This window comes from Miniopterus natalensis, chromosome 7 (assembly GCF_054644295.1).
Source record: "Miniopterus natalensis isolate mMinNat1 chromosome 7, mMinNat1.hap1, whole genome shotgun sequence".
NCBI lineage: Eukaryota > Metazoa > Chordata > Mammalia > Chiroptera > Miniopteridae > Miniopterus > Miniopterus natalensis.
Window position 1 is genome coordinate 69,973,220 of NC_142087.1, and position 13,207 is coordinate 69,986,426.

The following is a 13,207-nucleotide window of genomic DNA, read 5'->3' on the forward strand; positions in this document are numbered from 1 at the left end:
CCACCAGGTACATGAAGCTATTGAGCACCTAAAATGTGTGTCCAGTGAGACTGAGGAACCAAAATTTAATTTTATTGAATTTTAATTTAAATAGCCATCTGTGGCTAGTGTCTGAAATGTTGGATAAGACAACTATAGAAGTGTTTGAGCTAAATTGGCCTCATCTTCTCATTGTTAGCAATCTTTTTATTTTTGATTTTATTCTCTCATTTACTTTGTACTTATTTTTTTATGGAGGGAAATTGATATATAACATTTTATTAGTTTTAGGTGTACAACATAATAATTTGATATTTGTATATGTTGTAAAATAATCGCCACAATGTAAAATAAATAAGTCCTGGGAATGTCATGTACAGTATGGTGACTATAGTTAAAACTGTATTGCATATTTGAAAGCTGCTCAGAGAATAGATCTTAAAAGTTCACATCATCAGCAGTCTTTAAACATCAGCTGATGACTAGAATCATTATTTTAGAGGCAATTCAAGCATCAAATGGATAATTATACTGGGTGACTGGATTCTGTTTCATAGTTAAAATCCTGAAATTCTTTTGCTCAAATTATGAAATGGTCACAGACTTTAAATCAGACGAACCTGGTGTGAACCCCAGCTCTGCAGCTTAGGAGCTGAGCGCCACGCCTGACGGGCGAGTTACCAGCATCGCGACCCTCAGCTTCTTTCGAGAGCAAGGACAGTGATTCCAGGCTCACAGGGCTGCTGTGAGGACTGAAGGAAAGAACGTGTCTGAAGTTTCCAATGCACTGACTGACTGACGAAACTGATTCCATAGAAACGTTAGTTCACCTCTCTCTGTAGTGATATAATGTGACTGAGGCACGTTTAACTTGTCTTTTGAAATGTAAAGGAAAGTGTGCCTTCAGCTAGCATTGAGGACGGAAAAAATAACAACGATACAGATGCTGTTAAGCTAGGGTTTTCCCCTCTTCCAATGTGACTTTTAATTTGATGGTAAAGTGTCCATCTACATCCCAAAATTGGGGAAACGAAGACAGAGGATAGAGGTTTGCCGGTGCAGTAATATAAACAGTACAGATCAGGATCTTGCAAGTGAATCCACTGTCACCAGGAAGACCATTACTGTCAACTCCAGGATGTACTTGTCTTTGGCCCTGAAGACCTGAGCAGGTGCTGATGTGGACGCACAATCCTTTCCTCAATTTCTCTTCTTTTCCAGCTGGAACATCTCACCTTTAGAATAGGAAGATGGATTTCTCAGGAAGAGAGTTCAGGTGAGCACCCCTGCCCAGAACCAGCGCTGGGAAGATGTTTCCTGGGAGAAACTTGAGTAAGGAACACTGAGCGGAGACTCTATTTTCCATCACCCAATAAATGTAGTGCTCTAAGTATGTCCTGATACTCACAAACTTGAGAGTTGGACAGAAATTTCCAGGTCATTTATATTTTCCACTTATTCTTGACACTAAATTCCAACTCACAAATTTTCACCCTAAAAATGCTTAGGAGTTCTTCAGTTCTTTGGAAATTTTAGTCTAGTCGATACATTCCTGTATTCCATGAAAAACATGAATTTCCTTGTAGTTGAAAATCAGAAGCCTAAAATATAATTTTGTTTTATAGCCTCTAGTTATATACTCCTTTCCTTGGAAAGAATTGTTATTTCTATATTTTGGGGGATGACTTCAAAATCTAAATGCTAGCTTCTCTCTAGGGACTCTCTTTGAAGCCATAGAGCATAAAACAGATTTGTTCAATGAACCTCAACAGATTCACAAGATATGTTACTAGGTCAACAAAAAAATAATATTTTTTTATGCGGAGGAACTGCGCTTTTCAGAGGACTGATAAGGGTGTGGACTTATTTTACCACTAAAGACATATTAGTAATTAATGGCCTATTTACAGATGCAGACCATCACTGACATTTGAGAAAGGTCTGTCTAAGGAGATGTTTTTAATAGACTTCAAAATGGAAAAGGGCCCCAGAGTGAATTACTGAATTATAAACCTCACCTCCTTCACCAAGATGCATGTCATGTGAACATTCTGGGCATTTTCTGAGGAGGCCTGACCTGCAGGAAACTTGCCTGTCTAATTCCAAATCTCTGCAAAACTACATAATGCAAAGCACTCTGCTTATTCTAAAAATAGTTCGTACAATTAGTCTTTCAAATCAATGTTTCCACTCATCAGAATGACAAAATAACTTGTTAAATAGCATGCTTAATTTACATACCCAAGAGTCAACAAAAGCTTCCTCTACCATTTATTTGATTATATCCTTTTAGGAGAAAAAAAAAAAATGTAGTTCATTGGCTGGCTGCCACTCTCTAAAATATAAGATGTAATTAGAACCTTACTGTTGTCATGTTTTCATAGCAAAATACAATCTGCTTTCAGAGCAAATGTGCCATTATCTTATCTGGAGCTCCTTTATTCATAATTATTATGATATTTATGCCTATGGGTAAAATTCATAAAAATATTAGTGAGCTGAAAATGGATTTCACATCTAATATCTTGTGATTAATTTAACAAATTTCAGAAATGAAAATAATTTTATATGTAATAAATCCTTTACTTTTTTTGTATAATAAAGGACAAAACTAATATATAACAATAAATATTTTTTAACACAATGCTAATGACATAGCCCTAACTAATTTTTTCAAGTGATATGAAACAATAGTAATTTAAAATTTTTTACTGATACTGGAATTGTACCAATACTAAAATATTTCAAGGGCTAACAGCAAAAATCTACTAAACTTATGAGAAAATATGAAAAATTTGAAGAAAGGAATAAACTTATATGTCTATTACTTTTGTGTTTCTGCAACCATTTTTGGATGTGGGTTACTATTTTTTAATTTTTAACCCAAAGTGCCTATGGCATTTGTTTTTTACTCCCTAATAAATAAAGTTATATTAACCTGTTTAGTTTTCAATTATCATAACTCAAAGTTTCCCAAAACCAAAAATGTTCCACTCCTTAAAAAACAGCAATGTTCTAGTAATAAATATATTTGTCAAGGAGCTGGAATACTTGAAATCATTGACACGCGTTCACTCTTTCCTTGTTGACAGACCTACGATCGAATAAATTTATTATAAGAAATTAGCTTTAGTAGCATGACCTTAGAATCAAGAATGACCATCGTTTGACATCAGGAACAAAAAGTATCATGATATGGGTGCTCTTTATAATGGAAACTGAATTTAATTACATTTAAAGTCATTAACTGCTTGTTGAACAGATGCATTGAGCTACCCTACTGTGTTTTAGAAACTATGCTAAGGATTGAAAAACCAGTGATTAATAAGACCAAAATGGTCACTCTCGTTACAAAGCTTACATTTAAACAAAAGTTCATAAATAATTTACCTTAAGGGGAATAAGGGACTTTGAAAAAAATCTGGTGGGATGAGCTGGGCTTGTCCAGAGGTCCTTTAAATTTTCTCTGAGTGTATTAAATAAAAGCTAAAACCTGAAGGGTTAGAAGGTTAAGAAAGATACTTATTTTACTCTGGCTTCCCTTGGTTTAGTTTATTTTAAAACTGTTTTACATTAAATGTTGCATTATTTACATACTACATCTTCTTTATCCATTCATCCGACCATGTACTGTCAGTGAGAAAAAAAGGTGAAATCCTGCCATTTGCAACAACGTGAATGGACCTGGAGGGCATTATGCTAAGTGTAGTAAGTCAGATGGAAAGGGGCAAACACGGTTCTGTATTATTTAACTCACAGCAGTATGTAAACAACAACAAAACTATGGAATTTTCACTATGTGGCTGGTTCTGTAATAAGTCTGATAAGAAATTATAGAAATGAGCTACAAATCCATTACGCACAGTATTCTAATTATTTTTATAATTATCTTTGTATTTTAATCATGTTAATTCATTTATCACCAATTAGACTGTGCCTACTAAGTGCTAAGCTCTGAGTATACACAGAATCTAAGGCCTGATACAGTCCACAAGGAGCCCACAGTTCAGAGAGAAAGTCAGACACATAATAATCATGTACACACTTCAGGAAGGAACAAAAACTCATGTTTTGTAATCTCATTTGATCGAGATAAAAAATAATGTGAGATACTGATATCACATTAATTTTAAAAGGCAAAGTTTAAATGACTTATCTGTTGCCAAGCTTTTTGCAAATTACAGAAGTGGACTGTGTGGCCACAGATTATAGAAACTCAAAAAGCCAAATGAAAGCCACTGGAATTAGGCCCCCCAAATCAGAATAAAATATAGAATTTTTAGTTAAAAATTCTCCCTAGAGAATGTTCCCTAAGGCAGCTTCTCCCAATTCGCTACAAGAAAAACAATTAAGAAATGGAAGAGAGATGAACATTAATCTAAGAGTGGTAATTAGCTATTGCCAACATCTGGGGCTGGAAGAGAAATTCAAATTCATTAATGACAAGATGTGTGGATCCCAATTAACAATCATTATCAGAAGTTATCATTCATTCATTATTAAATGTTTACGGTGAGCCAGACATTCCGTTCTTTCTTGATAGAAGATAGTATTATAATTTAGCTTTTTATCCCCACTGTTCTAGATGTTTGTTTGTTTAAATAATGACTATGCTGAGTAGAAAACCGGGCAGTTGGCCCTTCTTTCTGAGATGGCCAATATGAATACAGTCGTTTTCAACTTCCCAGAGACTGTCACCACCCAAGCACAGAAGGGCAAAGAGTATGAATGTGTCCAGTGCATTGTAGGGGGAGGTAAGGGGTGGGCACTAGTCCCAACTTGGAAGCTGTAATACCAGAGATAAAGTGAGTGGGCCCACAAGAAAGAGCTGGGCAGGCTTTGGTTTGCTTTGTACGCTGCTCTTTCATATCATCTCAAAAACAAGCAATTAAGTAAGAGATGCTGTGTCTGTCCAGCAATGCGTTAGATGGGCCAGGTACAAAAACCCGGATACAGAAACTCCGGTACAGAGACTCACCAGGGCAGGGAGACCCAGATGCCCAGCAAGGAGCAAACTGGGAAAACAAGAAGAACCTTGTCCCCGGGTAACCTGTCCCCCCCAGCCTATGGCTGGCCAAGCGTTTAGACCTCTGAGCGTTTCCTCCCTAAAGATAACATCGAGGCCTCAGTTGTATTTCAGCTCCAGGCCCAAAAATGTAGCAAAACCAGGCAAGTGGCACCTTGGCTGCCTGAGGACCAGATACATTGACTAATGACCCCCTGCCCTGGCACCGACCAATCAGTGGAGACCACGATCCCCAAAGAGCACCCCTGGAAAGCTGATGAGTGTTCTATTGAGACCCTCCCCTGAGGCCTCCCCTAGGATTTCCACCTGCAAGAAAGAGATAAATATGCTCAGGACAGAGGACCCAGGAGACGCTCCCCACCAGGGGAGCACGCCAGCACCATCTCCATCCCCCTTCTTCCCTCCGAGGGGACCCCATGAGATTTGCAACCAGGGGAGCAATGGGCAGTGATAGCTGGTCCCGGGCTTACCCCCTGAACCTGCTCCAAGTCCCCCTTTTCTCTGGCTTCTCAGGGAGCCTACGCGGCCCAGCCAGGCTCTCCTGTTACCTCTCCTGCGCTCTTCCTTCCTTCACTGTCCCAAGTATATTTTGCTACCACCATGGACCCAATACCCTTTGGCTCAGTGCTGCGTAGCCCTTCCCTTTGGATATTGCCTACCTCCCCCACCCTCTTTTCCTTAAATAAAGTCATTTTTTCTTTATTTACCACCTGAGATGGCTATTTAGCCTGCCTTAAACTTTCACAATGTTTATCAAATTATATGCTTGCTTATCTAATTCAGCCTTGTGATATATTATAAACCAGGGCCACGTAGTCTAGCGCTACCCTTTACAAATAAAAATTAATGAGGTTCACATCCCTCTTTCTGTTATAGAATTTGCTCAGTTCTAGCAACACCCAGGTGGCTCTGAGCAGGGATAAGGGAAATTCATACGCACTGAATGTGCCACGTCGCTACAGATTGCTTCTTACTCTAGAAGAGGCAAATGTATAAAAATACCCCTGAGTTCTGCTGCTGCTAAGGATGCAGAAAGCTTCAAGACAATACCATTTCCAAAGTAACGATGAAAGAAAAAGACTCGTAATCTACAAAATCATGACTTTTTATTGAACTCATCACAGTGAGCCACAGTCAAGTAAATCGAACCCTAGAGAGAAACAACCCCCTTCGGTGAGATTCGGGATGAAAGAATTGTTTATTTAGAGAACAGAAGGAAGATGTGAATGCCATCCCAACAAGTAAGAAAAAGGTTGGCTGAAATGGTCACCCCGCAGGAAAGAACAAAGGTGGTGTCTAGGGGATCTCCTGCTCTCCCCCCACTCACTAGGAGTGCCTGCTGTGCGCCGGGGGAGACCCCACGCGCCCTGGGAAGAATCTTCCTCAATTCTCCTTCCAAGTCCCAGCTTTTGCCACGCTACCCCCAAGGCCTTGGTGGAGACCTGCGGGAAAGCGCTGGCGTCCCGTGCAGACCTGCCCTGTGGGGAGGGTGCTTGTGATGCCAGTGCCACCTGCGGCCCACGTGCTGGTGACGGTGTTTAACCCTTTGGCCCTTTCACACTCACCATCATCTTTGGCAGGTTCCCCTTCCTCTGGCTCTTTAGGGGATACTCTCAGCCAAGGGTCTTACATCTGCTGTGAAGGATTCGCCACCTTTTGGAATTAGGTCCTTTAGGTTTCTTCCAGGCCCTCGAGAACTGTCTCTTCCGTTTCTGGTGCTTGATGTTTTGCTTGGAATAGCTTCTTCTTACTAGATCTGTATAATCTATAAGCATTCGCCAGAAAGTAACATTCAGTTGTTATTAAATGGTGACCCTTAAACTATCCTCCATCCTTTACCACCACATGCGGTTTCAACAGGTCACTCTTATTCCATTACCCTGTTTTGTTTTGTTTTTTTCATTTTTCTTCATTGTCTTCTTGCTGCAGGAAATCATGTTACTTATGTATCTGCCTCCTTGCTTACTAAATTTATTGCTCAGAATATAATCTTCATGAGGGCAGGAACTTGGATTGTTTATGTTGGCAGCTTTATTCCAGCACCCAGGTAGATGCCCAATAAATACATTTTGTATGAATGAATGAGTTTAGGGGGGAAGAATTTTTTTGCTTTGCAAGACTGTACAAAATATCCACAAGTGAGCATCTGAAACAAATCAGTTCTGTTCTCCTTGTTGCACACAGTCAATTCTAAGTAAAAGCTGGAAATGAAATAGTACTAGCATTCAAATGAATAAAATGGCAAACACAAGAGATAAAAATATTTATTGCATCTAGAAACCAAATAAATATGATTTAAGGAGTTAAGTGTAAAAAGAAAACAAAAACAAAAATCTGAAAGTGAATAGAAGAAAATGTAGAAAATTAACCTTTACACAAGAAGATATTTGACACATAAAATAAGTGAAAACATTTTAAAAATAATTAGATCTGCTCCCAGCCAGTGTGGCTCACTGGTTGAGTGTCAACCTATGAACCAGGAGGTCACAGTTCGATTCCAGGTCAGGGCACATGGCTGGGTTGCGGGCTCGATCCCCATCAAGGGGGTGTAGGAGGCAGCCTATCAATGACTCTCTCATCATTGATGTTTCTCTCTCTCCCTCTCCCTTCCTCTCTCTGAAATTAAAACAAACAAATGAACAAACAAAAAACACATTAAAAAAATAAGAATAAAAAATAAAAAATAAAAAAATTAGATCTGGTTTAATTTTTTTAAAAACCTTTTGATTGGGTTAACATGATTTTATTCAGTGAAAAGACCATGAAAAAAATAATTTTTAAAAAGCGAGGTAATAAAATATGGGGTGTGACATGTCATACCTGCATAACGAAACTTAAAAGCAACCAGTTATTAGAATAAATATTTCAATACATAAGACAAAGCGTTATTATCTCTCAGGTGAAGTCTTCAGACAGCTGGTTCCTTAGTTCCAAGGACCATCCTCCTGTCCTCAGTCACGGCTGTGGTCTGGTTGCCAGCATCCTGAATCTCAAACCCCGGGAGTGCCTCAGAGGTGGCCCCGACGCCAAGAGCTTCGTGCTGAACCTGAGCAAAGACGGCAATGGGTGCCTGAACTTCAACCCTGGGTTCCATACAGATGACGACACCAACCCACTGTGTGTAGCAGCAAGGACAGTGGGGCCTGGGGGACCGAACAGCGGGAGTCTCCCTCCCCCTTCTAGCCAAAAAGTGGTGTGCATCCCCTTCGACCAGGCAGGCCTGACCATCAAGCTGCCAGATGGGTGGGTACATGTTCAAGTTCCCCGTCTGCCTTAACCTGGAGGCCATCAACTACCTGGTAACAGAGGGTGACCTCGAGATCAAGTGTGTGGCTTTGAGCGAAGCCAGCCAACCCAGGGCTGCCTCCGTCGCCCCTGGGGAAGAAAAAAGACAGAGAGTTACCTTCTTAACATAAAATACTCTGTATGACCGTAAGAAAATATGACACCTCAAATGGGAAATGAGTAATGGACATAAACGAATAATTAATTACAATGAAAGCAAATGAAAAAATATCAAAATTATCAGTTACTAGTTAACTAGTAAATAAAAAGAACAGCATCAAGATGCTATTGCTATGCCTCTGAAGTTGGCATTGCAAGTTTATTTCAGCCAGTGTTACAGCTTCAACATATGAATTTTGGGAGGGACACAGTTCAGTCCAAAACAAGTACCTTTTGTATTTTCTTGACCATCTGGGTCTTTTTTTAAGAAGTGCCACTTCAAGTGTTTTGCCATTTTCCTATTTGGTTTTCTGGGTTTTTTTTCTTATTGATTTGATAGTTCTTTTTATACATTCTGCATATTTGTCCTTTGTTAAATATATGTATTGCAAATATCATTTTTCTTGTCTGTGGTTTACCTTTTGCTCTTGACTACTGTCTTCTGACAAACAGATGTTTTTAATTTTAATGTAGTCAGATTTATCAATGTTTTCCTTTATGTTCGATTTCTATGCAAGAAATATTTGCCTATCAAGTGAATGACAAATTTCTTGTTTATTCTAGTAGCTTTATTGTTTTATCTTCTTCATTTACATCTGCAGCCTATTCAGAATTGATTTATGTACAGGATGTGAGGGTGGTATCAAGAATCATATTTTCCATGTGCATAGCCATTTGATCCAACATTTATTGAAAATGCTCTCCTTTCTTTATTTCTTTGCAGTGTCATCTTTGTCAAAAAGCAGGTAGCCATATATATATGGGTCTGTTTCTGGACTCTAATCCTTTCGGCTTCGGGTCTCTTATCTGTTTTAATAAATAAATATTTTAAAATACATAAGTTGAGTGGCATACTGAAATTTTAACAAATATTTTAGAAATTTTCCTTGTTTTAAAATTTTCTGTTTCAATTTTTATAATAATTACATACTATTTTAATAACAGGGAAAATCAATACTGAAAACTATAGAATGTAAATTATTTGTTCCTTAGTATAGAAATACTAACAATGTTTTAATATGAATATCCTCCTAAAGAATACCATTATTTATTTCTGAAATTTGAATTCAGAATGGAATTATTTACTCAGAGTTTGGTTTTTGAAATCTGCCCTTTCCACACACACCTATATATGCATATGCGACCTGATATGCAATACACATGTTTATAGTTGTGGTTGTTACATGTTGGGAAGTCCCCAAGACCACCCTCAAATTCAATAATTCACTAGACTAGAGGGAGTCACCAAACTTAGCAATGCTGTTCTATTTATGGTTATAGTTTATTAGAGCAAAATGATACATGGTAAGATCAGTAATGGGAAAAAGTCCCTAAGAGCAGGAGCCAGCAGAGGCCAGGTGTGAAGATGCCCATCATCCTCTCTCGGTGAGGTCACCTTGGCAATGCTTGTTTCTCCCAACAATAATGGGCACCAACGTGACATATTGGTTGGGGCATTACCCACCAGAGAAGCTCATCTCTTCCTGACTGTTCAGAAATATTATTTTGGGTTGGTCACATAGACATTGCTGACTGCCCATGGGACTGACTGACCTTAGTTCCAGCCCCTCCAGAAGTCAAGCTGGAACCACATGGTCCACCATAAATCCCACTGTCAGCACAGAGGATTTGGTTGGCCCACAGTCCCCAGGCGAACACAGACACTCTTCTCGGGCAGGACATTTTGAGGGCTTAGAGATTACTTCCCAGGCGTAGGAGGCAAAGGGCCAAACCCTTCCTTTGAGCAGGTTAATCTTTTAATGCACAGTCTATATCGGCATTACAGGCATTTATTCAATTAGGTTATACCAGTTGTGCATGATGTAGATATACATGTGTATTTCTCCATCCTTTCGTGCAGGTTGATCCAGTGATCTGTATATAATAACCCCCCCAAAAAAAAATTACAGAAATATGGCAAATTGACACAGTAGCTTCCTGATTTGGGGGATACATTATCACTTAATTCCCTCAGTCTTTTTCTTTTTCTGCAATAGTTTCAAGCTTTCAATTAATAAAATCCAATTTTAACAAAATGTAATTTTAATAAAATATCATTTTATTTGTTGAAATCTTGAGACCACTGAAGAAAATTACAATGGTAATGAACATTTAAGGGAATTTTTGCAGTATAAATAATAACAGTTGATGCTTGTAACTCATTTAGGCATGGGTTTCTTATATGAAGAATTGAGTAAAGATATTCATTATCTTCACTGCTCTTTCCATTTGCATTAGAACATATTATTTATGGCGATTAGAAGTAATGCATTTTAAATATATACAAATCAGAAAAGATAAAATGTTTTATGTTGATGTCATTACCACTTATATTCCCTAATTCACTAATGCACAAAATTATCAGCAGTGTTAAAAACAAAATTCCTCTAAGTAAATTTGTAGATCTAGTTGGCTTTATTGATTCATGAACTGGGGCAACATCCCATCTAGCAAAGAGAAGAGTCCACTGAAAATTTGTACAGAATGGAAGGTTTTTATAGGAAGATGGGTGGGGCAGGGGGTTATTAGCAAAGGAAAGGATTATTTTTAGACCAGGACATCTTTTTTTTTTTTTTTTTTTGGTTGGGGGGACAGACAAGGGTTTTATCATGCAGATTACCTCTTCTTCCTATGAAGGGGGATGGTGCCTACATAACAGAATACCTCATTGGTGTTGACCAGAGAATTCCAGACTTATTAAGATTGCATTTATGAGTAAGGGCCAAACTGTGATTAGGTCAGGTGTTAAGTCTAAGTTTGGAATCATGGGCGTTAGCACAAGTGAGGACATTTTGGGCCTGTGGTTTTCTCTTTAACATTAGTTACTTCGGAATTTGTTCTAATTTATCAGTCATGAAGCATATTTTCTCAACTGTGAGCCTTTCCTATTGTTTGCATTTTATTTTGTACACTTAAATCTGAGAAATTTGAAATGAGAAATAGCCAAATGACCACATAAAACACTGTATCAAAGATAAACGATGCTGTTAGGATATTTCACAAAGATGATGCAAGCATTCTGGGGGTCCAGGAACTGAAGGTCCCCCAACCCACTGTAGGTTCTTGGCTTCACGCAGGAAAGAATTCAATTTTGACACAGCATAGAGTTTAAAGTGAGAGTTTATTAGTGATGCAGGGAGACAGAGAATGACTATTCCATAGGCAGGGCAGCCCCTCCCTAGTGGGATTTACCTCTTTTATTGAGGCTCATTTAATCCAGGGGTAGGGAATTCAATAAGGGAGAGAATATTCAGGATTTTTCCAGGAAAGGGGTGGAGACTGGACAGGGATGGATACCTCTCGGAAGAGCCTGGTCATTCGTGTGCTTATATGGACTTTCCATTTCCGGGGCAAGTTGGTTAGTATGCTAATGTATCACAATAAGCTTATAATGAGGCTAAGGGTAATCAAAAGGTGAAATTAGATCAAGCTTTTCTTCTGCAGGTTCTAAGTCATAAATCCACTGGGGGTTGATCTTACTATCTCCTTTCTTGGTTACAGCTGTTTCCCCACATACCCAATCTCAAAAACACTATGGAAAATTAGGGGCTATTGTTAGTATATTTAACAAAACCAATTCTAGATTTTTTCCTCCAAATGTACTAACCTGTTCTACGTAGACAAGCATATAATGTCCCATCTGGCTGTAGTATCATTCACAGTTCATGAATACATTTCAGTGTGTAATTTCACTAAGTCAGAACTGTCAAGTCATTGTTTGCCTTCGAATGGTATGAGTTTCTCAATTAATGGAAAGAAATGCTTAATAGATACTACTTCCCACACTGGATGACAATCCTAATCTGAAGGACAACCAATTATGAACAGCTGTGAAGATTAGGGAACCAAGAAGTATAGAAAGAGACATCGTGATTTGGGAAGGGAAAATCCTTCCAGTGAATCCAGAACTGGAAATACAGGAGAAGGCTTATCCTTAGAATGCTTTTTTGAACAAGAGGCTGAAACCAATTTTCTACTTAGGTTCTGAGCTGATTCAATCTACTTTTGTGATTTAATTTGTAAATATCCTACACCTAGCCCACCGTTGTAAGAACAGCCTTCACCCTCTAAAGTGGCAGCAATATGGAGTCAGAATTAGAAGGTATTTAAATGTATTACCACCAAAGCATGAATTTCCATTGGCTAATTTGAGAAACAAATTCCATTATCTACATATTACAAAATTTAAAAGGAAACAACTGATAGAGACTCCAATACTCATTTCTCAATAATTGATGAAAAAAGACAGAAAATCAGTTAGTATACAGACTTTATAGCATTCACTATCAACCTATCCTAATCGACATTTATGGAATATTCTACCCAATAACAGCAGACTGCACATTCTTTTCACGTGTATATGAAAGACTAACAAAGATTGACCATATTCTGAGTGTAAGACAAATCTCAATAAACAAAATTGATTCAAGTAATACAAAATGGTCCTCAATTCAAATGGAATTAAATTAGAAATCAGTTATGTAAAGATACATAGAAAATAACCAAATATTTAGAAGCTAACTAGCACACACCAAGTAAGTCATAGTTCAAAGAAGAAATCAAAGGGGAAATTTGAAAGGGTCCAATTGAATGAAAACAAAACTGTTACATATCAATAGGTGTGGGATGACACTATTCAGAGAGAGATTGAAAGCACAAAATGTTTATATTTTATATTCAAAAGAAGAAAGGTCTCAAATGAATAACCTTTATTTCTACCTCAAGCTAACAGAGGAAAAGGAAAGCAAAGAAATATAA

At 38.1% G+C, this 13,207-nt stretch overlaps 1 pseudogene; it reads left to right on the forward strand.

Annotated features, from left to right (window-relative positions):
* Nucleotides 1-6,503: 6,503 nt before the first annotated feature.
* Nucleotides 6,504-8,421, forward strand: LOC107545407 (galectin-1 pseudogene; annotated as a pseudogene).
* Nucleotides 8,422-13,207: the final 4,786 nt, after the last annotated feature.